The 27,276-nt window shown below is 39.0% G+C and overlaps 1 protein-coding gene across 1 annotated transcript in view; it reads right to left on the bottom strand.

Annotated features, from left to right (window-relative positions):
- Window positions 1-27,276, bottom strand: part of HS6ST3 (heparan sulfate 6-O-sulfotransferase 3) — a 760,542-nt gene that overhangs the window by 397,269 nt on the left and 335,997 nt on the right. The window lies entirely within an intron of this gene.

Raw genomic sequence — 27,276 nt, 5'->3', positions numbered from 1 at the left:
GGGTCTGTATTCAACACAAAATGTTTAAAGACATCTTTATCTAAAAATAAACAGATCTCACAATAATTCTATAAAAAGTCAACTACAGCGAGATTTTTCACGAACATCAATGTTCTGTTCAGATGAATAGACATGTTTTTAAATAAGTCTCAAAACAAATCATAAAAGTTCCTATGGCAAATACCAGTGGGAAAAAAGAAAGTAACAGTCTATCAAATAAAGTCATAAAACTGATAAAAAGCCAATTGTATATACCCCCAAAAAATGACTCTGTTCAAGCCAACTCATTTATAAGAACTAGCCATCTCTTGGAGAGCATGTTTCCAGATTCACTGACCTACCATTGAGCAAAACATTTGTTTCAGGTCAGAAGGGCAAGTTCCACATAAAACAACTAGTTGAGTCTTTGGAACATAAGGCATAAATATGGGGAAAGGACCAAAATAAAAATTACTGTCCAACCTGGGGATGCTCTTTGATGTGTTTTCTTAAAATCCAGGGTACATGTTTTATCTGTAGTTTTCATAAGTCAAATTACAGTTTTAGCAAGCAATATAACGTAATGTACAACACCTCTCATCTCATAGAAATTCTAACTTTTAAATTCTATCATCATTTTTACAATGGAGAAGGGCAATAAGTCATCCAACAATGCTCAATATATTTGGAAACTGTTTCTAAGAAGTAAGTCTCTTGTAATAAAAAGCTAGATAGCCTACTACTTGCATTCTCTATAATAATGAACATCTATATTGTTATAGTGTTCTGAACATTTAAATATATACACTGATTAGATATAGAGTTACACACATATATGTGAATATGTACATTTACGTATGCATGTATATACATATAGGAATATATATATGGAGGTATGGTCTCCTGAGGATAAATGTATTTGATTATTTGAGATTTAACATGGGCCTACCCTATAAAGAGATCTGCTTGGTAGCTTTATTTGGTAACAATGAAGCCATTGTCCAGGAGTAAACTAAGAGAGACAAAGTCCTGAATCGCGAGAAGTATCCTCCCTTATAGAACTCTGCAAGAAGTGTAATCATCAGACTGGTAGCAGAGGGATAAATTTTATTTCTTCCAGACTGGCATGTAGATGTCAGAAGGAGCGCCTTGGCAGTATCTTCCCGGGGTGGAAGGGGAGACAGGGTGTTTTTTTGGACACGAGTTCATAGTAAGCATGGTCATTCTAAAGACTTCCAGATTGTGCCAGGCACAGTGGCTCAAGCCTGTTATCTCAGCATTTTGGGAGGCCAAGGAGGGAGGACAGCTTGAGCCCAGGAGTTTGAGATCAGCCTGGGAAAGATGGTGAGATCTGGTCTCAATGAAAAATTTAAAAATTAGCCGGGTATGGTGGCATGCGCCTGTAGTCTCAGCTACTCAGGAAGCTGAGGCAGGAGGATTCCTTGAACCCAGGAAGTCGAGGCAGCAGTGAGCTATGATCACACCAGTGTACTCATGGTGGGCCACAAACTGAGACCCTGTCTCTAAAGAAAAGACTTCTAGAGTATACCAACTTATGCCAAAGGTGAGAAAAAATGAAAATAAAAACTATACCCCATCCAAAAATATATGCTCATTCTGTGACTGCTAACATGCAGGGCATGACATACAAAGATGAACTACACAAATACTGTCATGGTCTAACGCAGACAGGCAAACAATTTCAACACAAACTAAGTGCTACAGAAGAGATGTGGGAATACAGAAGGACACTTTGTTAGAGAGACATTAGGTAAGAGGGGTCCCCAGGGGAGGCCCTCTGGAGTTCAGCCTAGACAGTCAAGCGGATGAGGAGGAAGAGAAATTGCAGGGGTATTAGACAAGGAAAAAATCTACAGGGGCAAAGAGAACATGATTTATTAGAAGTATAAATGGCTTAGGGTGGATATCACCATTATTTTGAGTATTTATTAGGTGGCTTGCACTGTAGTAAACATTGGAAACACCCAGAAGAAAGCTGTGTTCAGGAGAGCAGTGACAAATGAGGACTGAAAGTTTGGCCAGAAGTAGACTGAGATGAGCATGCGGTGCATTTGGTTTGGTATTTAGCCATAAGTAATTTAAAAACCATAGAGTAATTTTAAGCGAGGGGAAAACATGATCATACATGAGAGAGAGACATTCTGGTGGCCTATATAAGGATAATGACAATGGTTGATTAAATTTTAAGGAATAGACACGATTAAGCAGATGTATATAAGCGGCATAGAATTTAAGACAGTAAAATGTATGTTTAGTGGGCCGATTTTTAAAGGTAACCAAGAAACTTTGTGCCAAGAGAAAACATAAGTTGCATATGCTCAAATTTTTAAGCTAGAACTAAAGATAAGAAGATTTGAGAAGGGTCATAACTCCGGCTTCAACCAGCTGCAATAACTATACCATGGACAATTAGGTGAAGCCTCCACGATGATAAAAGTTGGCTCTATGATTAGGAAGAAGAGCACCATCTCCTCAGACTATAATAAAGATACAGCTCTGATGAGTGGAGGAACACCAGGGTTCTTGGTCCTTGCACCAGTTTTGATAAAACGACACAGACACACATGGAGTGGTTTTAAGGAGCAGAAAGTTTAATAGGCAAGAAAGAAGGGAGAAGACAGAAGGAAGAAGCTCCCTGTACAGAGACAGACGGGGCGGGGGGGCTCCAAAGCCGAGAGAGGAAACTCCTACTGCAGGGTGGAAACCAGCCAGTTATATGAGGAGGTGGTCTGATTTGCATAGGGCTCAGGAGACTGGTTTGACCAGGCATGTCATTCACGTAGCCCTAAAAAAACTGGCCCGCCCACCCTACTCTTGTAATATGGAAATGCAGGGCGCCGTGATGTTCTACACACGTGGGGATATGTGGGGGCAGCCATGTTGACAGGCATACGTAGGCCAAGGGCAAGAAGAAGGCAGCAGGAATCACCATGTTTGGGTGGACCCAATTTCTAACAGCCAGCATTTGCATGTCAAAGGTGGCTTTCCTGTTAGACAAGAAATGTTTCTGGAGCTGCTTTAAAAGAAACAAAAACTTCCCCAGGACCCCTTTTCCTCTCTATCTGCCTAAAATAATTTCTTAGTAACTCCTATAACAATAAGATGGAAATGAAGAAAATACAAAGATCTGGAGAGAGGGGTACACAAGTGCAGGTCTTCTGGGAGCTGAGGATGAGGTCTCAATGGGGATGAGAAGGGGAAGAGGAGGGGGTGAAGAAGGGCTGACTTTCGACAGTTATGGATGGAGAGAATGCATGAAAGCAGATGACCTTATTACGCCACTGAGCTTTGCCTCCAGAAATCGTTCAGCTGCTTAACTAGTTGAGCGGGACTAATAAGAAGATAGAAGTTGGTGCTTTGCTGAGGGTGCTCATCTAAGAGCCAGGGAAATCCCAGTCAACAGAACACAGGACAGCATGCAGGGTGATATGTGATATTGGAATAATTCAGAAATTAAGGGCTCTAGCTAAAAAATGGATAAGTTGGAGATTAAAAAGGTAGAAGAAAAAAGGACTTGAAGGCACACCTAGAGAAAAAGAGGTGTGGAAATGAGTGCGCTTCCTGGTTTCTGGCCAGAGAATGAAGTAGATAATAGTCTCACTATATGACCTAAGGAATTCAGGAGAAGGGCCACATTTCGAGGGTGAACTGCTTGCCTTTCTGGAACTCAGTTTCTTTACATAGCTATAGAATGAGGGCGTAGTCCTAGAGTGCTCTGATGGCCACACCAGCATTGGCTGTCTCTGTGAATAAAAAGTTAATTGAGAACATTCCACTTTCAGCCAATGGATCTCACACACTGCTCTCCTGGACCCATCAACATGCTTATTCTTTTCCACTGCCAAAGTTGCATAAGAACTCAGTAAAAAAAGAAACCGCCAGAATAAGAATAGCGACACCCAGTTCAAGGTTGTCAGGAGTACAGAACAATAGAACAATACCTGTGAAGAGGGAGGTCACACCAGAGATCCTACCAATTATTTTCTCCTATCATTGTGAGAGTGGAAAAATACTCCCACTTGTTACCCTGCACCAGTCTTGTCACATATAAAGAGTTCTTTCTTCATTAAGTAGCAGAGATCAGAGAAAAGCATGCATATATGAAGGTGTTACTGCTGGGTATGTCAATATGCATAGTAAGATGCTGCTAATTAAATTTAGCCTCAGTTTACTGGTCTAAACAAACATGCCTGAAAAAAAATTTTAACTTACTTTGCAACTCAATTTTTTATAAAAGTATAGAGATTGAGACTGATATCCAGCTAACATAAATTCCATAAACAAAATATTTTTTACTTAAAAAAAACTTTTTTGTTTTTTTGAGACGGAGTCTTGCTCTGTTGCCCAGGCTGGAGTGCAGTGGTGCGATCTCGGCTCAGTGCAGACTCCGCCTCCTGGGTTCACGCCATTCTCCTGCCTCAGCCTCCCCAGCAGCTGGGACTACAGGCTCCCGCCACCATGCCCGGCTAATTTTTTTGTATTTTTAGTAGAGGTGGGGTTTCACCGTGTTAGCCAGGATGGTCTCGATCTCCTGACCTCGTGATCCGCCTGCCTTGGCCTCCCAAAGTGCTGGGATTACAGGCGTGAGCCACCGCGCCTGGCATTTTTTTTTTTCTTTTTGAGACAGAGTCTCAATGCTGTCACTCAGGTTGGAGTACAGTGGTATGATCTTGGCTCACTGCAACCTCCGCCTCCCGGGTCCAAGTGATTCTTATGCCTCAGCCTCCCAAGTTGCTGGAATGACAGGCGCATACCACCACAGCTGGTTATTTTTTGTATTTTTAGTAGAGACGGGGATTTCACCATGTTGGCTAAGCTGGTCTCGAACTCCTGGCCTCAAGTGTTCTGCTTGCCTCGGCCTCCCAAAGTGCTGGGATTACAGGTGTGAGCCACCACATCCAGCCATAACATTGTAATTTTAAAATTACTATTATTTTTGCCAAAGTGGTATGAAAGAAAATATATAGTATACTCTCATGGGGTTAATGTTGAGTGTTTAATAAATATTGCTTCCATACTAACAGGCTTTAGTTATTCTTTAAAAGGAGGCATTCTGGGTTTAACAATATATTCATTATCTGTAAGACTTCAAACTACTTTTTAAGTATAAATATTAAATGTAAATGAACTAAACTCATTTAGCTTTCATATACCTTGGATACAAACACCCATGTCAAGCATCTCCTGACACAGTTTTTACTCAACTGATTGTTTTATTTCATAAAAATCATAATAGCTTCAATGTTTTCTTCTTCAGTAAACACAGGGTAATATCTGGTTCAATGCTTTCCAGCACAAAATTACACTGAAGAAAGGCCAATGTAATAGGTTTGACCTATTATTTTTACCTATTTCTTTCCAATTTCCACAACCTATTGTACCATCCAGCATCTCTAATGCAGGGTAATTCATTTCTGACTCTACAATCAACCTCTAAATATGCTGAGGTCATTCACTACATTTGATACCCCCATTTTTTTTTAACAATTTCTCCTTCCACTTACATTATGCTTTTATTTAGAAAGAGCATAGTATGCTCTAAATCTTCTGATCTTCAAAGAGTATGTCTACGAGATTCAAGTGCAGTTTGAAAGTGAAAAAACAGAAGGCTGTAAAAGTGCTGTTTCAGCCAATGCCATCCATTCAGTCTGTAAGAAACTACCAGATGAATCCTTTGGTTTCACATCACCATCCTGAGAGAAATCACATATATAAATAGCATAGTAACAATACCTGTTTTATATACCATATAATTGTATTCTTTATCATGTTCAAGTCCTTTTATTGCTCATGAAAAGGTGAACTCTACTAAATATATTCCTACATAAGAAACCCTATCATTTTGTATCATATTGAACCCAGAAAGCGTAGTATAAAATATTGTTTATGCACAATCCCATTGGTGTTCCAATACAAAAATAAAAATTTTAAGATCCTAGCATTAAGAAATTAAGATTGATTAAATTTTTAGGCTGTTTGCAATACTCAAATTTTGTTCAACTTATAGAAACAAGACTAAGAACTCACTGTTTAAGTGAATGTTAATTAACATGTAATGTGCATTAGTGGGAAATCATCATAATGAAATTTCCCTTTTGTTCCCACATCAGGGTCCATTCCAAAATACCCAGTTAGTGCCTTAAAACCTACACGCCATGTGAAATAGACTATTACTCCTGGTCATTCGCAAGAAGCCATAAGGTCTTACTTAGTCACACTGTATGGTGCTTCCCTTTATATACCACAGCCCCATGTGCCTGCCACATTCGAGAATTTCTTTTTAATTTTTTATCAAAGTTTTTTATCATGCCCATGATTTAAAAGAAAGTAGCCCAGAAGGATCTATAATAAAAGAAGAGTTGCCTGCTTCATACTCTATACTTTTCTCCACCAGTCCTCGTCCCTGCCATCTCTCAACTTTTCTTAGCTGTTACAGAAAGGTGTAATATGGAAATAATAATAATGTAAATAGCTCATAGTGAAGGTTAAGTGAATTCGTGTACGTGAATATGTACAGCAGCATCAGGATTGTGGTTCATACTATGTAAGTGCAATCTGTGATGATTAATTTTACAGTATCAGGACTGACAATATCAAGACCTAGGATAGTATGTGCCCCATAACTAGAACTAAGTCTTTTTCTACAGGTTGATTCCAAAAGCTGAAAATGAATAACAAGCACTTACTTTGCCATAACTACAGGGAAACCATTTACTTCTCCATTCAAGCAACAAATATTTACCAGGTAACTATTCAGGCTCAGACACTCTTCTACATGCCGGGAATAGAGTGGTGTACAAGGCCAACATAGTGCTTACTTTCTACTACTGAAGAAACAATAAATAAGTGAATAAATAATAATGCCATTTTAAATAGAAATTTGTGTTATGATTCCTTTTTTTAAATAGTGATCAAAATTAGGCTATATTTTAGTCTGCTTTTTTTTTTTTTTTTTTTTTGAGATGGAGTCTCGCTCTGTCCCCCAGGCTGGAGTGCAGTGGCGCAATCTCGGCTCACTGCAAGCTCCGCCTGCTGGGTTCACGCCATTCTCCTGCCTCAGCCTCCCGAGTAGCTGGGACTACAGGTGCTCACCACCATGCCCGGCTAATTGTTTGTAATTTTAGTAGAGCCGGGGTTTCACCATGTTAGCCAGTATGGTCTCAATCTCCTGACCTCGTGATCCGCCAGCCTCAGCCTCCCAAAGTGCTAGGATTACAGGCATGAGCCACCGCGCCCGGCCTAGTCTGCTTTTTTAAAGTGATTTTACATTTATAAAAAATGTAAAATTTTTTTACAAAAAAAATCATTTTTCAAATTTTACATTTTAAATGATTTTACATTTTAGTCTGCTTTTTAAAATTTGTGTTATGGTTCCTTTTTTAAATATTGATCAAAATTAGGCTACATTTTAGTCTGCTTTCTTTAAATAATGTTTTCTTGTATATTTTTCCTTTCTCTGTCTTTGTTGGGAGAATTATCCATTTTTTACCTAATATTGCTCAATTTCTTCTTCATTCTTTCTATGGATTGAAATTTTTTCCATTTTCTTAAAGTTGACCAGTCTCCTAATGTAATTTAGGATATTCATGCGTGGACCAGGATTTTTCTTGTAAAGCTGTTTGTTATTCCTAGAATTTCAGTGGGTTTTTTGGTTTGTTTTTCTCTTAAGTTCGATTCCTTTATCACGTTCTCAGACTTTTTTATTTTTTATTTTTTTTTACTTCCAATTGTACTTTTTATCATATTGAACTGATTGTTTTCCCAGAACCCTGCTTCTGGAAGTCCTCTCTTCTTCTCTCACATCTGGTCTCCCTAGGTGTGCTACAGAAATGTCATCCTGCAGTTTTGCTTCTCCCTTGGATGCATGGCTATTTGAAACTCATAACTTCATTTTTTAAATTCTCATCCTCCTTTTTTCTGCTATGCATGTTCAAGTAACTTCCTAAGAAAGAGTGCATAACTGAAAATGACTTTATTCTGGTTTCCTGATTGATAATTTACCAGGACATAGAATTCTTGGCTGAGAATTCTTTCAGAGATGGAAGTCAGTGTTCAATTGCTTTCTAGGATCCAGTGTGCTGATGATGCACAGTCAGAGAAAATGTGGATCTTTTTTTTCTCTTAGTTAATAAGTTTAATTCTCTTCATTTAACCTTTGTGTCCTAAAGATTCAAAATGTTATTTTCAGCCAGGGGCAGTGGCTCATGCTTGGAATCCCAGCACTTTGGAAAGCCAAGATGGATGGATTACCTGAGCTCAGGAGTTCAAGACCAGCCTGGGCAACATGGTGAAACTCTGTCTTCACAAAAAATTAGTTGGGTATAGTTGTGCACACCTGTAGTCCCAGCTACTTGGGAGGCTGAGGTGGGAGGATCACCTGAACCTGGGAGGTCAATGCTGCAATGAGTCATGGTCACTTCACTGCACTTCAGCCTGGGAGACTGAGTAAGACTCTGTCTGGAAAAAAAAAAAAATTATATTATCATTCTGATCAGCCCACTGTCTTTTCAATGTGAAAATTTGTGACAATTTTTAACTCTGGAAAATTTTCTTATATGATTACAAATTTATTCCCATTGATTTTTTCACTTATTAGTTTCTAGAATTCCTACCAGTTGAACACTGAACATTTATATATTGATTTCTGTGTCTTATCTTTTTCTCTTGTTTGTGTTTTCTTGTCTTTTTATGCTATATTCTCACAGATATCTTAAAAATTTAACTTCCAAATCTTCTATTGTATTTTGTATATCAATAGTAATATTTTTTACCTTTAGAAGCTCTTCTTTATTCCCTGATTATTCACTTTTACAGCATCATGCTCCTGTTTTATGGATGTAATATCTCACATCTCTCTGAGGAGGCCAATTATAACTTTTTTATTTTCTGTGCTTTCTGAACTCTGAATCACCTGCTTCCTTTAAGATTAGTTCTTTCCATGTTTTTGTAGCTCTTTCTCTGTAATGCTGAAGATTTTCACCAGCTGTCTTGGGCTTCTTTGCAGTGTTTATTCATAATAATAATTGTGTCTCTGTGTTCATGGGTGAGGCTTGTCAACAGGCCAATTCTACTTTAGGGTGAGTCAGTGAAGAGCCATTATTGTGCCAATGGCTCCTCAAGTACTGCTGGGTGGAGAGTTTTGCTCTGTGGCACCATCCCTGCCATTCATTTTCTTGATGCTTCCCGGTCTCCTACTCATAAAAAAAACAAAAGTATATTCAAATTTTTTCAAATCTTTATCTTAAGTTGGGCCACTGTACTAGAATACCATATACTGGGAGGCTTCGAAACAACAGCGTTTATTTGTCACAGTTCTAAGGCTGGAAATCTAAGATCAGGGTGCCAGCATGGTCAGGTGCTTGGTGAAGGCCCTCTTCCTGGTTTACAGACAGCAGTCTTCATGTTGAATCTGCATATGGTGGAGGGAGAGCCAGCTAGCTCTCTGGCTTATCTTATAAGGCTGCTAATCCCAACAGGGCTCTACCTTCATGACCTAATCGTCCTCCAAAGTTCCCACCTCCAAATGCCATCCCATGGGGTTAGGGTTTCAACATAGGAATTGGAAGAGACAGAAACATTCAGTCCATTGCAGTCCTCCGTCTATTTCTTAAATCAACTTAGCAATAAATGCTGGAGAAAAGGTAGGGGGTAAAGGGATTAATTATTCCTCTGCATTTCTCACTGTCAACCTTTTTTTTTATAGTCTCAAGACTATTTCTTATAGTCTTGCTGGGATTCCTTAAGTCAAACCACTGTAGTCTCTGCTGCTCTGAATAGTTATCAATACTCTTCCATTTTATATCATCCAAAAATTTCTAGAACCCCATTGTCCATGCATAGCCCCCTCCCCTTCTCTTCACTTTTATGTGATGATACCAGTTTTATTTCTTCAGTGTGGTATTAATAAATTCTCAAGAATAAGAGGAGATAAAAGCATATGCAAGCCATCTTGAACTAAGAAAACCCTCTTTTCGTTTCTTTCTTCTTTTCTTTTCTCTTTTTCACAGAATCTCTCTCGGTCACCCAGACTGGAGTGCAGTGGCACAACCTCGACTCACTGCAATCTCCGCCTCCTGGGTTCAAGCGATTCTCATGCCTCAGCCGCCCAAGTAGCTGGGACTACAGGTGTGCGCCACTATGCCTGGCTAATTTTTATATTTTTAGTAGAGATGTGGTTTCACCATGTTGGCTAGTCTGGTCTCGAACTCCTGACCTCAAGTGATCTGCCTTACTTGGTCTCCGAAAGTGCTGGGATTATAGGCGTGAGCCACCGCACCCAGCCAACCCTCTTTATTACTATACTAGGGAAAATTAACTTCAAGTTTAGCCTTAATGGCAAAACAAACAAACAAACATACACACACACATAAATAGGCAAGATCTGCCCAAAGAATACTTACTGGTATAAATGGAGCATATCACTCTATCAATATATCAGTAAATAAGCCCCAGGCCTTTTAGAAATGGTGCCAATTCACCATACTTAGAAGAGAGTTCTATTTCTGTCTGGTTTTGTCTACCCATCTAAAGCAAAAGAGAAAACTGACCAGTGACTACCCAAAATTACCCAGACTGCCTGACTTGAATTTATCACATAATTAGAATCCTCTCGTATGCAGGATCTTCTATTCACAATCTTCTATTCTTGTTTTGGCAGCTAAAACTCTGGTTAACCACACAACCCTAGCCTCTAGACATGTACTGCGTTAGCACTAACAGTCACATTCACACCTATTCTGATTCAGACATCATTCCAAACATTTAACATATCTTAATTCTGTCAATTCTTACACAACCCTACAGAGGTAGGATTCTTATTATTCACAGTTTACAGGAAACTGAGGCACAGGTAGGAAGAGTAACTTGCCCATGGTCACACAGCTGCTAAGTGCCAGAGCCGTGAAATAAACGATACACAACTAGGTTCCAGAATCTGTATTCTCACCCTCTACACATGCTGTCTCCTCGCTGTGATTTACAATTAATTGATTTGAATTGCTTTGAATAAACCACTAAACATATGTCCCTTGGAATTACAGTTAGCATTTTATTTCTACATGACAAATGGAACCATCTTGCTGTAATTTAAGAGATTACCACAGCCAGTCTAAAATTACTATCTCACATTTTTATACTTTTAGAAATAGACATATTATCTGGACGGATCTTAACAGCTTTCAATGGTGTTATTGTATGTTTCTAATAGATAAAGATGACCAGGACCAACTGGTGATAGAGCTAGAACTAGAACCACAGTGTTCTGCTTCCTATTCCACTGTTCTTTCCACTAAAAAATGTGGCCCACACTCAAATATAAGATCTAATTGAAGATCTCTAGCGGCCACATATAACCATTTTTTTTTTCTTTTGAGACAGATTCTTGCTCTATCGCCCAGGCTGGAGTGCAGTGGCACAATCTTGGTTCACTGCAGCCTCTGCCTCCTGAGTTCGAGCGATTCTCCTGCCTCAGCCCCTTGAGTAGTTGGAATACAGGTACCAGCCACCATGCCCAACTAATTTTCTTGTATTTTTAGTACAGATGGGTTTTCCCCATGTTGGCTAGGCTGGTCTCAAACTCCTGGCCTCAAGTGATCCACCCACTTCGGCCTCCCACAATGCTAGGATTACAGGCAGGAGCCACTGTGCCCAGCCATAATCATAATATTTTAAATCAGAAAGGATCTCAGAATTCTGGACTACCTGGCCTTATAGACAATTTCTCAAGACATTTAAGAAGTTTCATTAGAGTCATCCAGGCATTATTGGTCAGGAACAATTAATTGTGAGGTCTCCGAGTAAACTCAGTATATTCTGACTGAAGTGGTGGCCACAGTAAGCCAGCTCCTCTGACTCAGAAATGTGAATAACAATGGAATGCCCAAAGTAGCTATTCTGTGATGAGCTACAGTGGATCAAATAAGAGCCAAGTACAGAGAGATAGAACACCAGACTAGAAGTTAGGAGCTTTGGATATGGCTTCTGGTTCCATCCCTAACCTTGTGTGTGACCTTGAATAAGTCATTGCACCTTTCTGGACCTTATCTGTAAAATAAGAATTTCACATAAGAGTATGCAGTATGGGCCTGGCGCGGTGGCTCACACCTGTAATCCCAGCACAGCACTTTGGGAGGCCGAGACAGGCAGATCACGAGGTCAGGAGATCGAGACCATCCTGGCTAACACGGTGAAACCCCATCTCTACTAAAAATACAAAAAATTAGCCCGGTGTGGTGGTGACCGCCTGTAGTCCCAGCTACTCGGGAGGCTGAGGCAGGAGAATGGCGTGAACCCAGGAGGCAGAGCTTGCAGTGAGCCGAGATCGCACCACTGCACTCCAGCCTGGGGGACAGAGCGAGACTCCATTTCAAAAAAAACAAAAAACAAAAAAAGTATGCAGTATGATGAAACACTAAGTCAGAATCTAAGATTTTCATGAGAATATGGTTAAAATTTGTGCATGTAATACACCTTCAATTGCTCTTGTTTTATATACCAAACATGAAGAAGAAAGGACATCAAATTATTACACAGTGAATAGTGTTTTAAGACACAAGAACCAGTCTGAACTGAAAATAGACATCAGTCCCTGGACACAGTGGTGTTTATATTGAATGAATGAACAAGTGGCAAGAAATATATACGTTTAGAGCAGTGAAACTCTTAAAGATGAATGTTGCTGACATTTGTAAAGAGTAAGAAGTCATGACATCATAACAGAGTGTCCCCCAGCGAGTTCACTGTTAAGAGCGTTACTCCTTCCTAATACAGGTTGGAGATTTCCAATAACATTTGTCTGTGCCTCTGACTGTCAAAAGAATTTATTGTGCATTTACACAAGCAAGAAAGAAAAATTAGAAAAGAGACCAATCCTCATACTTTTTAACATGAAGAGTATCCCCAGTTGGGTTACTGAGAAAACAAAAGTTCCCCTAAAATAATTTAAGTGCCTTTTCATCAGATGTATTGAACTGTCAATAGCAGTTCTGTTTTCCCTAGCATGTTATGAACTGACTACAGCAAGGAAGAAGCTGAATAAGAAAAGGCAATGCCTCAATCTAAAATAATAATCTACCTTTGTATTCAAATGTCCCCCTCATTTCTGAAAACAGATATTGATAGTTCCCATCAGCCCTGTTTCTGATCCCTTGTTTTTACCCCATATCATCATGAAGAATGAGTTGTCAGATTCTCTGAATTTAATTCAAGAATTAAGCATCCTCATGTGTCCAGTGGTACACTAGCCCTGCTGGGAGAAAGATGTGGCAGAAAGGTGGGGAGGAGACTGGAAATGAGAAAGAAGTGATAGTATTTTCCTTGCCTTCAGAAAATGTAAAATCTTCAAAGCAAATAAGACTCAAAGAAGACAAACATTGAAGAGCCTGAATAATGAAACAAAGTAGCTGATGATACTCGGCAATTAGTATCATGAGCAACAAGGGACTGAGAATGACTAAGAAAAACATCAGTGCAGAATGGGTGGCCAGGGAGATCTCCTGGAAGGAGGGAAAATTAACAAGGTCATGCTGGAGAACGGGCCTGATCTGGATGTGCATGAAGAACAGGGAGGCATCTTGAGTTGGTAAATGCAGAACTCAAAGATCAAAACTTAGAGGAGTTTAGCATAGGAACAAAGAGAAAATAGACCACATGGTGACTTGGGTTGCGTGAGGAACACTCACAACATATTTGGTAGCTACTACAGCCTTCTAGAACATTGTCCTAAAATATGCTACCCCACTGAATTTGTGAGGAAAGCAAGAAGGGTTAAAAGAAGAATAGAAACAAAAATGGAGGTCCTTTTTCTGCCTTTAATGCCCTCCACCTAGAACTTTACCAATAAACGTATTTGAATGTTCACTTTTGCTACAGGGGTTATATTAGTTTGCTAGGGCTGCCATAACAAAATACCATGGACTGGGTGGCTTAAACAACAGAAATTTATTTTCTTACGGTTTTGAAGGCTGGAAGTCTAAGAACAAGGTGCCAGCCCACACAGTTCTTGGTGAGGGCTCTTCTTCTGGCTTGCAGACAGCCACCTACTTGCTATGTCCTCACATGGCCTTTTATCTGTGAATGTGCACACCCTGTATCCTTTTTATATGATGAAATTTCTTCTTCTTATAAGGACACTAGTCAGGTTGGATTAGGACTCACCCTGATGGCCTTACTCTAATTTAATTGCATCTTCAAAGACTCTGTCTCCAAATACAGTCATATTTTGAGGTACTGGGGGTTAGGACTTCAACATATGAAGTTGGGAGAAGGAAACAATTTGACCAATAACATCGGTGTGTTTGGTTTTTAATCATCAAGGAAATGTCAGTGGTAACTGTACAGTACTGTGAAGAAAGCATGATACCATTGACATATTTGTGAATATGAAATTCAACTTTTAAAATATGGATTTATACAAAGGTACAGATAAATACATTCCAACGTAAATAGTTAAACTCCAAAATTTTCCAAGACTGAGGAGTTACAAATTTAGACCAGGAAATGATAATGCTGACCTTTGATTTCTCCTCTATAGGACTAATGAAATGTCTCGATAGATAAATTTGGTTAAAAGACTTTTTCTTAAAACAAATGACTGTTTCCAAGAAAAACATAAGGCAGAGTGATGTAGGAGACACAGCCATGAGTGTTTGGGCATTCTAACTTCCAGTTCCGGGCAGAAAAAGAGACATTCAAAGAGAACAACAAAGAGAAGAAGGATAATTAGGAAAGAGCAAGATCTTCTTTCCAAGAAAGAGAATGCAGCTAAGAGTTCAGATAAATAAGGCCTGGTACAACTACGTGACATGGTACTTGGGAGCTACTCATGATCTTCAGAAAAGCAATGTTACTATAGTTGAGATCATTAAAGACAGATTTCATTGTTTGAAAGTGAATGGGAAATGAAGTACAAAGAACTCATGATTCTTTTCTAAAGTCTGATAAAAAAATGTAGTAATAACTTACGGAAAAACTACACAGAAGTTTTGTTTTTATTTTTGTTTGCTTGTTTAAAGATCACACTAGAGTTTAACAGGTTGAGAGAAAGGACCCTACTTAGAAGTAAGGTTAAAGAATTAAGGGAATGAGGGAATTCCCCATCTATTCACTTAACCAATATGCGCTGGCTTCCTAGCACTATGCTTGTCGCTACCCTTCTTCGGCAGACTTACAGATTAGTTGGAATACAGACAATGGCCCTAAGTTATTTGTTTTAATGATCATATGTCCAAAGGCACAGAATACATGGGGAAAGGAGCACCTAAGTATCCAGTGGGAATCTGGAAAGACCTCACAAAAGAGGAAGGTTGGCACTGAGGCTGGCAAGATGGGTATGTCAAGCTAACAAACCAAAGACACATTTCATGGAGAAGAGTCCAGTCAAAATCAGTCATGAAAAAAATATATACAGATTCCATAAAGGAGTTCACCTTGGAAGGGAATGAAGACACTTCTATCTTGGAAAGGAAGGAAAAAAAAACATGGAAAAAATATGTCAAGTTCTGAGAATAAATGAAGGAAAAATGAGGAGAATTTCTATCTGAGGCTTCCATTTTCAAAATTGTCTTTGAAACCACATGAGCTGTTGGTCAAATTTAACCACTACAACTTGAATTTTCACTTTTAAAATGTCCAGAGTGCTTCAAGGAATTTTTTAGCACTGAATATTGTCACCCTCAGGAAAAGAGAAAATAAGATGGACTGGGGTTAAGGATAGGGAGTAGGATTGCAAATTTACCCAGAGAGAAAGGAAAAAAAATTAAAGTTAGGCAGACAAAAATGGTTTTGTCCAACAAGACAAACAACTCCATTATAGGTGCAACTAGGTATTATTTGATGAAGAAAGAAGGCATCCAATCTAGAATTCTTTCAATAAGCCTTTTTTATAATTTATAATTAATCAAGGGATTAATAATATTGCAGGGGGATAAAAAATGAACAGAAGTATTAGTGTACAAATCAGAAAATGATGATAAAATAAAAGATAAAGAATGTTTAGTTGTCATAAAAGCAATCAAGATAAAGATAATCTCATCTAGGTATGAGACCACCCAGAAAAGCCAGGAAGAAGGGTGGGCAGCTTGGGGAGAGAAGCCTGGATCTTGGCAGAGTTTGTGAGGTCAAGGGCTGGTAAGAGAAGAGCCAGGGCACCAGCACCAAGAAAGGGCTGTAATACAGACCTCTCTGAAATACATCGTGGTGCCCTTCAGAGCTGGTCTCCAACTTTGGGTGAACCTGAACTGTATTTGGAGGCCAATCAGTTGTGCAGGTAAAGGGCAAGGGGGCTCTAGGAAGCCATTTGGCTAGACGACTAAGCCCAGGGCCAAGGCAGCCACCAGTCAAGGAAGGAAGGGAGTTGGGCTACCACTGTGATAATTAGCATTGATGAACAGCAAAATAAGAAGAAAATAACCTGGAGAGTGTGTTATACCCCAGGTTAATATTAGAGTAGCAAGATAAGAAGAGAAATCCTAGGGGCATAATACACCTCAAGTTAATATTATAATACTAATATTGCAACCTGGGGGTGTACTATCAGTCTGTGAGGGCTGCCATAACAAAGGCTGAACAACTAAAACAACAAAAATCTATAATATTTTTCACAATTTGGAGGCTAAAAGTCTGAGATCAAGATATGGAGTAGGCAGGGTGTTTTCTTCTGAGCCCTCCACATGATTTGCAGATTGCTATCTTCTTCCTGTTTCTTCTCGTGGTCTTAACTCTGTACACCCCTGTATTAGTCTGTTCTCATGCTACATAAAGACATACCCAAGACCAGGCAGTTTATAAAGGAAAGAAGTTTTGTTTTTGTGTTTGTTTCTGACAGAGTTTCACTCTTGTCACCCAGGCTGGAGTGCAATGGCATGACCTCGGCTCACTGCAACCTCTGCCTCCAGGGTTCAAGCGATTCTCCTGTCTCAGCCTCCCAAGTAGTTGGGATTACAGGTGCCTGCCACCACGCCTGGCTAATTTGTGTATTTTTAGTAGAGATGGGGTTTCACCATGTTGGCCTCAGGCTAGTCTCGAACTCCGGACCTCAGGTGATCTGCCAGCTTCAACCTCCCAAAGTGCTAAAATTACAGGCATGAGCCACCGCACCCAGCCAGGAAAGAGGACCACAGTTCCACATGGCTGGGGAAGCCTCATAATCATGCGGGAAGGTGAACAAGAAGCAAAGGCACATCTTACACAGTCACAGGTAAAAGCGCATGTGCAGAAGAACTCTCATTTAGTGCAGGAGAACTCTCATTTATAAAACCATCAGATGTCCTGAAACTTACTCACTACCATAAGAACAGTATAGGGGAAACCAACCCCAGGATTCAATTATCTCCACCTGACCTTACCCTTGACACATGGGGATTATTACAATTCAAGGTGAGATTTGGGTGGAGACACAGCCAAACCATACCAATTCCTGTATTCAAATTTCCTCTTCTTATAGGGATATCTGTCTTTTTTGGATTAGGGCTCACCCCAATGACCTCATTCAAATTTAACTACCTCTATCTTCTCCCCCACCTAAAGAAGCCACCTTGCTCAGCTGAGGGACTAGAACACGTAAGTACAACCTTGTTATTGACTGTTTCTTATCAGAACCGATAATTTTATTATCGTTCAATTATTAGATCTCAAACAAAAAACAAAGAACACAGAGTGAGAGAAAAACAATTTTTTTAAAAGAACAAATTTGGTTTGTGACTTTAGCTAGTATTCCCAGCTTCAATTTTCTTACTATTTATCAGCCAAATAGGCCTGCTCAGGATTTAAAGTCAAAGATGAGAGGGAAAATTACCATGCACTCTTCTCTTACGACTTTCAATATTTTAAAAAGAGCTTAAAGACCTTTTATTTGACACATTTGCCAGTAATTGTCTTTATGGTTTTATTGGTACTAATTTCATGCAGCTCATTTAGAATGTCAAGCCACATATGCAACATGATAATAAAGTTATTATTACTTCATAGAGATATAATTATAAGTAATTTTGATTCTCTCATTTTCATCCTCTCACTTTCTCCTCATTCCTGCCCACGTTTTATAAGAATGAAGATGAGTTTGCTGACCTTTTGCTAAAGAACATTTAGTATAAGAAGGTGATGACTTCATCCTGATTGAGGCCTGTGAAACTTTTATTTTCTAGCTCCATTAGCTTTTTCAGAGTAAGTCTGGTTATTATATTACCACATTACAAATAAACTTCTAAATTCAGAGAAGAATACAAATGCCACAAAACAGTAAATAACTCCAGTGATATGGGACTTCTTTTGGCCAGTGAACCAAGTTTCAGTAAAATGTTTGTTCCCTTTATTAACAATATACTAGAAAAGATATTTTTTAAAAGAAAAGAACAATGGGATAAGATAATTAAAATTTCCCATTATTTGGTAAAGATCTGATGACATACACCATTAAATATAATACTATAAAGTTTCTCAGTATTAGGAAAGCAATGTAAAATATATAGTAAATGTAATCTGTACCACTGAGGTAATTTGCATATTCCTACAGGGGTCATTAGCCATAGTTTTGAAGGGCCTTCTGAAACTATTAGTTTCTACATAAGAGAGCCCCTTAGCTGGTCCAAGTTAGGGATAAGGTATCACTTTGGCAAATATTTTAGTTCCAAAAGTAAAGAAAAAAGGGCAAAAAGAAATGGAAGTTTCTATTTCCATACTTTGTTCTGGGAAGGGGCCAGAATAACACCCACTTCTGGTTGGAGAGATTTGAATCTGAAATCGTAAAAGCAGGAGAGGACCACTCATTTCAAAGATTGTACTATGAGGGAATGAAATGGATTAAGCAGAATGTACCTTAGTACATGACCATGTACTGACCATGCCTTTGTTCTGGAAAAGACACAGGTATAGACCACTGAGTTATGACTATATAAAACAAATAACCGATTGTACAGTGGAAAGTTTGAGGAGCTGGGGCTTTGAGGAACTAAGTTGCCCTGCAAGAGATGATCTATGTAGTAGGCAAGGGTTGCATCACTGAGTACAGACGTCTAATTGGACAAATAGTTATTGCCAACCATCACTTGTTCTTGTGGGCAACCATTTGCTTTATTCAAGCTGTCTGCTCAGGTAAGCAGAGCCCGAGAGCATAAAGAAGGTGGAAGATCTTTGAAAAGGAGCTGGACTACCTTGACAGAGTCCAATCTGGACTGTCCAGCAGAAGTCTAACACATGGCATTATGTAAAAATGAAATTCACTGATGCTAAGAAATGCCTCGATTAAAGGGCCTATCCTTTGTTTTTGTAATTCAGAAGAAGAAGATGTGAGGGAGAGGTTTAGTAACAGGCCTTGGGAGGGAAAGGTTAAAACCACACCCCTGTGGTGGAAAGCAAGATCTGAAGGGATTGGACATTCCCACTGTCAATCACTCTGGAGAGACTGACAATGAGATTTGGAGGAGGGAACTAAAGTGGAAAGAGAGAAGCCCTTTCCCTCTCTTGATGTTGTTTTCTTTAATTTCCTTTTTTGTTGTTTGGTTTTGGTTTAGGTTTATTTGTTGATGTTGTTGTTTGTTTGTTTGTTTTTTGTTTTAGAGACAAGGTCTCACTCTGTGTCCCAGGCTGGAGCACAGTAGAGCAATCTCAGCTCACTGCAAACTCCAAATCCTAGGCTCAAGTAATCCTCCTGCCTCAGCCTCCTGAGTAGCTAGGGCTACAGGCAGGTGCCACCACACCTGCTATACTGTTTTCTGGAGATGGGCCTCTTGTTATGCTGCCCAGGCTGGTCTCGAACTCCTGTCCTCAAGCGAATCCCCCACCTTGGCCCCAGGGTAACTGGGCCTATAGACATGAGCCACTGCACTGGGCTAAATGTTGTTTTCTTAGGCCTGGACCCAAAGAATCTATCTCAAGAGGTAGACATAAGTGGAGAGAAAATGTGCCTCTGAAACATGGAAATAGGAGGACGCTGGCAAAAGAGACCCTGTGGTCAAGTGGGGCTACCATGACAGAGGTGAGCAGAGCAGCAGCTTCCGAAGGGAGTGGCTGAATTGACCTTCACCTTTGAGGAAACCGGCACTAGTGGTTAATGGGAAGTTGGCCTCAGGGGTGCCCTTACTCTGGGCCATTTTGGAACTCAGACTTTAGGGAATGGCTGGAAGTCCAGGTGGTAAAGAGAAGAGCAGGGCCTTCTGAGACTAGCACAGAGGGCAGTGGTACAACAGCTGGAACCCAGGGGCCAACTTAGACACTTGGGATAGAGGCTTGGCTCATGGCAACAATGAGGGCCTCATCCCAGGAGAGCTCGAGGTCAGCTCTCTGAAGCGGAATGGACGGCCAGACAGTGCCCAGGGTAGCATCATAAGTTCATGGAGACACCGTCCTGGAAAGGTATTAGATAATGTAGGTAACCCTGAAGAATCCAGGAGGGAGGGCGTTCACCTACTACAGTTTGCCAAAGACAGCTGACTTTGAATTTGATTGCTAAATGTGACATCATTTGTATTCCCCAAACTGGTGAAACCTATGAGATGTAGGCATTACACTTAAAATAAATAACTCCAATGAAGCCAGAAATTAGGTTCATTTTAATTTCATAGATAGAAAATCGAAAGACTGTGAGATTTCCTCAAACTAAAAAAGGGTAATACCCCAAATTAGAACTCAAAGCCTGTAGCATCCACAGCTATTCTAAGACACTAGCTGCAATGTTGTCTCAGAGGATGAACACACAGCAGGTACATTAAATCAAATTGTGAAAGCATAGTGATCAGCGTCAATTTAGATTCTATGAATGAGCCCCTATATTTTATCATGCCTTTCTGTCAGGGTTTATTATTTGTTAAGGGGTTTAAATCTACAATAGAAAAATATTTCTGTAAAATCCAGTAATACACAGTGGCTAACCATAGCTGAATTTTATAAACTATGATTTGTCAAATAATTCATGCTTTTTCCCAAACACAAGAGCCTGCATTATTCTGACAGCAAAAAAAGAGTTTTCTTGCTCCCTATAATTTTCTATCGAACCTACAGACTGTCTGCTTTACCTGAATTCTTAGAGGGTTAGGAATTTAAGCCTAAAAACCACTTTGTGATAGGAAATGTAAAGTATTACAGCTAAAGGGCTGAAAATATAATTCCTCTGGACTTCAAATAATACCACATATACACCAGCTCAGGTTGAGCAAAGAACACTGGACTCTTTAGACATGTCTAGGGAATGAACTTATACAGGGAAGAAAGTAGCCATCGATCAAACTAACAATTATTGTGCAGCAAGCTCTGTTCTAAATCTTCTAAATTTACATTAGTAAATCTACCAAAATTACATATACTAGCTCAGTTAGCTCCTCCAAAAATGAGACTGTTAGTGTTTTCACGAGGGCTAAGTTCTTTGTCCAAGATCATGTAGTGGAATAGTAAGTTGGTATTTAAAACAGATATATCTAACTTCAATCCAATGTTCATTTTATAATATCACGTTGCTTCTACAGGTAACCTTTCTGGTATTTAACCACTGTTTCTATCAGGAAATTTTTATTCTATTCTAATCTGAACCTCATTCATTGTCACTTAAGCCTGTTTACTTAAAAGCTGTTCTTGTAAAGTTTCGAAACAGCTGGTCACTGTCCTTGGTTTAACAGCTCCTCCACATACAGTACTCAAAGATAATTAAATCCCCCATCAGCAATTTCTTCTTTTGGCTGAATAAGCCCTTTTCAATGTTTCTTTAAAAAAAATTTCTGTGCCTTTAAATATCTTGCAGCATCACCACAGCACGTTGACTTTTACAGCTGCAATACGGGCACGTGATTTTCTTATAGTCATTTATAACTACAAGGACCATTCCTACCAATCCCCATCATGTTCTTCCACCATCTTCTATTTACTGCTTAAGCAACTTGGTTCTCCCATTGAGCATTTTTGTCCTCATCGAGCTTCATTATGTTTGCTGTGATGGTTTTCTCCAATTTGCCAAGAAGCTGCTTCTATTTCTAAGGAGCACTGCAGAGCACTTGCATTCCTGGTTAAATCCTTTGCCTGTTCTATTTCAGTCTATGTTCTTACTTGATAAGCACCTGGAATGGGCTGAATTGCCACCACCAAATTCATATATTGAAGTCCTATCTCCTTGTACCTGACTTTATTTGAAGATGGGGTCTTTAAAGAGGTAACTAGATTAAATGAGATCATTGGGGTGGGCCCTAATCCAATGACCGGTGTCCTTTTGAGAAGAGGAGGTTAGGACACAGACACACACACAGAAGGTAAGACTATATAAAGACACTATGAGAAGATGGACATTTACAAGCCAAGGAGAGAGACTTCAAAAGAAACCAACCCTGCTGACACCCTGATTTCAGACCTCCAGTCTCCAGAACTCTGAGAAAATAAGTTTTTATTTATTAAACCACCCAGTCTGTGATAGTTTTTTTGTTTGTTTGTTTTTTGAGACGGAGTCTCGCTCTGTCGCCCAGGCTGGAGTGCAGTGGTGCGGTCTAGGCTCAGTGCACCTCCGACTCCCTGGTTCAAGTGATTCTTCTGCCTCAGCCTCCCGAGTAGCTGGGACTACAGGCGTGTGCCACCATTCCCGGCTAATTTTTTTGTATTTTTAGTAGAGATGGGGTTTCATCATGTGAGCCAGGACGGTCTTGATCTCCTGAACTTGTGATCTGCCCACCACATCTGTGAGACTTTCTATGGCAGCCCTATCAAACTAATACAGCACCCTCAAATGTGTCTCATTTCCCTAACTATTATTAATTATGTAAAGAACCCCACAGATACCAACATCATGTACCCCTTATATTGAAAAGGGTACATTACTTCTATGGTATTGTTGCCAAAAATGCCTAAACTCAATCTGTCCACGAGTAGGCATCAGATAATCCCAAATTGTGAGGTATTCTACAACACAACTGATCAGTACTCTCAAAGTGTCAAGGTCAAGAAAGCAAGACAAGTCCAAGAATTGCCACAGATTGTAGGAGTCTAAGGAAACATAAAAACTAAATGCAATGTGGGATCCTGGATTCGATCCTGGAACAGACAAAGGACCTTTATGGAGCTCTAGTGAAATCTAAACAAAGTTTATACTTTAGTTAACAGCATTGTACCAATGTAGATTTCTTAGTTTTAATAAAGGTCCTATAATTATGCAAGATGCTAAATATTAGGGAAAGCTGAATAAAGAGTATACAAAAAATCTCAGTTCTATCTTTGCAATGTTTTTGTAATTCTAAATTTATTTCAAAATTAAAATAATATAAATAATGTATTATAAAAGTAATATGTACTATGACTAATAATATAAAAATAAAATAACAAAATAAATGAACTAATAAAACACCACCAGTGGAGAAAAATCACATATTTTCATCATTGTGAAGTCTTCCCTGAAATAAACTCTATATTAAAAAAGGAGGGGAGAAAGAAGCTAACCTTCATTGAGATCTACTGATACTGAGTATTTGACAGGTACTATCTTATTTAATCCTCACAATAGCACTGTCACTTATAAAATGTGACATCTGGTGAAACAGAATCTCAAACATATTTCAGTGATTCATCCGAGGTCATATAACAAGTGATAGACTGGAATTCAGACCCAGCTCCATTTAATTCCAATGCACCATGTTTGTTCTCCTGGTTAAGTATGAATTTCTATGTCCCCACCAACTATACTTTCACCTAAGTATATCCGTTCTAACTATGGATTTCATTCTTAGCCGAATATTGGAATCACCTGGGAAGCTTTAAAAATTCCTGAGGCTCAAATCCTATCCCCAATTCTGCTGTCATTATTTCAGGATTTGATTGGACCTCAGAATTTTTACATTATCCCCAGATATTTCATATGTGTAGAGAACAACTCTACTAGTTTATCAATGTTAATGTTATACAGAACAGAACTAAAACCTTTGCAAAAGACAGGCAGTCATATTTATCATTTATTCAGGAGTAAGCATGTATCATCAAAATCAATTAAGTTCAACTTGTGCAACATACTATTTAAGGAAACAAGCAAAAGAAATTCTTTAAAAGACACATGGAGAACAGGGACCAACTTCAGAAGAGCTCTCATCAGCTAACTGCATAGAGCACCAGGAACATAGAAGCAGTTGACTCCAGAGATAAATCTCAAAACTCTTCCAATAAAGAGAAGAAAGTAGCAATCATTTTACTAAAAAAAGTCAAATGACTTACTGCCTCGGATTTTAATTTCCTCTAGTCCCTTTAAAATGGCAAAGGGAAACCATCAAGCTATGTACGACTCTAATTGAAAATAAACATTTTCCTACTTTTGAGTGGAATTAAAGCTGGGAAAAACTGAACAAGGTGAGGAATGAAACAGAAAGAAACATCAAGAAAGCTGCAATGAGAGTATTTGGAAACCATTCTGTTTGCTGAATTGTCAGCCATGCAAGCACTTATAGACAATTACAACCTTAGAAAACAAATAAAAAGTGTGTAAGTAGGCACTTTGATGCTTCCTCCTAATTATAGGGTTTGCGAGCTTGATTCAAAAAACACAAATAGAGGCAGTGCGAACAACAGTAACCCTGAAATGAGGTTATGAAGCTTATTAGCTTTACATAATTACACAGCTGTGACAGGTTGAAGAGACCCCTGCCTGAAGCACACTTCCTCCCCTCTTTACTACTGGGTCTTACAGCAAGGTTGCCATTTTTTTTTTTAATTTTACACTTTTTAAAAATACAATTTAGGTTGAATCATGGACTAACCAATATTTGACCTACACAAGTGGCTACTTCCTATTTTGTGTTTCCATATGAAGCTCTCCTTCATCTCTCTTGGGGTTCTCGGGGGACACTGACTTGTTTTTCTCTAACTTTTTAAACATCCACAGCACCAAGCAGACTTGTGTGAATAACAGAGCATGCTCAGTAAGGGCTCGTGCAATAAATGAAAAAAATTCACCTACCTATAGGGAAAAGCTGTGTTTCCTAATATTTAACCTGTTGAAAAGCCCTGGAAGCCACCATTTGTGATATGTATCTCCCCCCAAAAAACCATTCTGGTAATTGGCCCGGACACCAAATTGTACCTGCAATTCAGCTGACAGTCTGGGGTTAGTAGAGAATGGTTATTTACTGTCCTGCCTGAGGTGTCTGTGCAGGGCTATGGGAAGGAGTAGGGTTAGGGTTCTCTCGCTGTATTTGCATACACATATACACATACACACACACACAGAAGGTTTATAATTAACTATTTTGCATATCTATGATTTAAATATGCAAATATTGATTTTTCATTTTTTTTACAAATAAGAAAGGAAACTCAGGAAAACAAGAGCAATTTATAAGAACGACATGAAACTAATATTTAGTTGACTAAAATTTTTACTAATGAAGCCTGTGTATGAACTTCTTTGTTGCATAAACATTTTATCTTTGAAAAGCCAAATATGGACTTGGCAGATGTTCTCATATATGCCAAAGAGAGATTTCTTTAGGACATTTAATTCAAAAAAAAGAGCAGAGCTCTTCAAGGCTTTAGGCAGCAAACTGCAGGATATAATAATAAAAGCTCACATTTATTTAGTGCTTGCCATGCTTCTGTACTAGCACTTAAAACATTTTAGCCATCTAATCCTCACAATGATCTAAGAGGCTGGTACCATGCTTATTCCCATTTAACAGAGAAGAGGCTTCGACAGGTTATTTGCCTATAGTTACATGCACATAGAAGGCAGAACGTGGGCTCTCACCCAGGTAGGTAGTCTCTCACTAGGGCTGGTAATCATACTTACCCCTCTCCTGACAGATAGATCATATCAGCAAACCACAACTTCTCTCTCTTTATCCCCCCAAAAATCTGCTACAATATTCATCCACAATAATATTCCAGAATTACACCTCATTTGTATATTATTTTGATGTGTAGAGTAGGTTAGTGGCACCTATCTTGAATATTGCTCAATGGAAAAAAAATGAGGGCCACCAATCTTATATACCAGCATGAATTATGTTTATTTTATTATGTGATCAATGGATTGAATGTTTATGTCCCCTCCAAATTCATATGTTAAGTCCTAATGTGCAGTGTAATGGTATTTGAAGATAATTAGGTCACGAGAGCAGATCCCTCATGAATGGGACCAGTGCCCTTATAAAAGAGGCTGGAGAAAATTCCCTCATCCCTTTTGCCATATAACGACACAGAAAAAGTCACCATCTATGAACCAGGAAGTGGGCTGTTAGCAGACACTGAACCTATCAGCACCTCCATCTTGGACTTCCCAGCCTCCCAAACTGTGAGAAATAAATTTCTATCATTTGTATGCTATCCAGTTGATGGTATTTTGTTACAGCAACTCAAAGGGACTAAGATGTCACTTCAGGGTTTATTGTAAGTTCAAAACAAATAGTGTGCCCATTTAATGTATATAATATTTCTAAATGAAATACTAACAAATGACTTCAGGCTTTATATTTTAAATTTATGTAATTGTGTTTTGTGTTTGGAAACTTATTCATTGAAATCATTTACAGGTATAATGATTCAACACGAATTGGCTGGACTTAAGTTTCATTAAAATAAAAGTGAATATGAATGAAGACATCTTCATTTTAATTGGAAATATTCCATGCTTTTGGAATTCGTTTGTTTGGTGATGTCAACTATGGCAAAAAACTTATCTCTAATAAATATGGTCATTGTAATTGGATTTCATATTACTGAACTAGCTAGATGAAGATGATGCTTTATGGGAAATATACACTTGTAATATGAATATGAATAGTCCCTTAGGTAGTTTTGAATCCAGTCTTTATGAAGTGTAAAATTGGAATAACAGGCTTAGAATATTTAATGCATGTGGATAATTTGGATTGTTGCAGCCAAGATACAATCGCATGTTTCGGGAATAAAACAAGTTGGAAACCCACAGGTCATGCTATGCAGTCACCTAGAAATATGGCAGTGACCTCATAATTGACCTTACTTCCATGTTCATCACCCCTTCTAGTCTATTCTCAACACAGTATCCAGACTGATCCCTCTAAAACCTACATTAGAGGAAGTGTACCATCACAGGGAGAATAAGACAGAAATCCTTACAGCAGCCAACAAAGTACAGCCTCCATTCTGCTCCAGCCACACGGGCCTCCTGGCTGGTTCTCAAACTTGTGGGGCGGGCTCCTTCCACAAAGACTTTGCACCTACGCTTCCTTCTGCTTGGAATGCTCTTCCTGAAAAAAATCCAAATGGCTGGCACTCATTTTTTCCAGGTACCCAAATGTCACCTCTTCAGAGGTTTTGACTGTCCACCCCATCTCAGACAGTCACCCTCAC

Source organism: Pongo pygmaeus, chromosome 14, assembly GCF_028885625.2.
Source record: "Pongo pygmaeus isolate AG05252 chromosome 14, NHGRI_mPonPyg2-v2.0_pri, whole genome shotgun sequence".
Lineage (NCBI taxonomy): Eukaryota > Metazoa > Chordata > Mammalia > Primates > Hominidae > Pongo > Pongo pygmaeus.
Note: the sequence above shows the minus strand (reverse complement) of the source record. Positions and strands in the feature narration are given on the sequence as shown.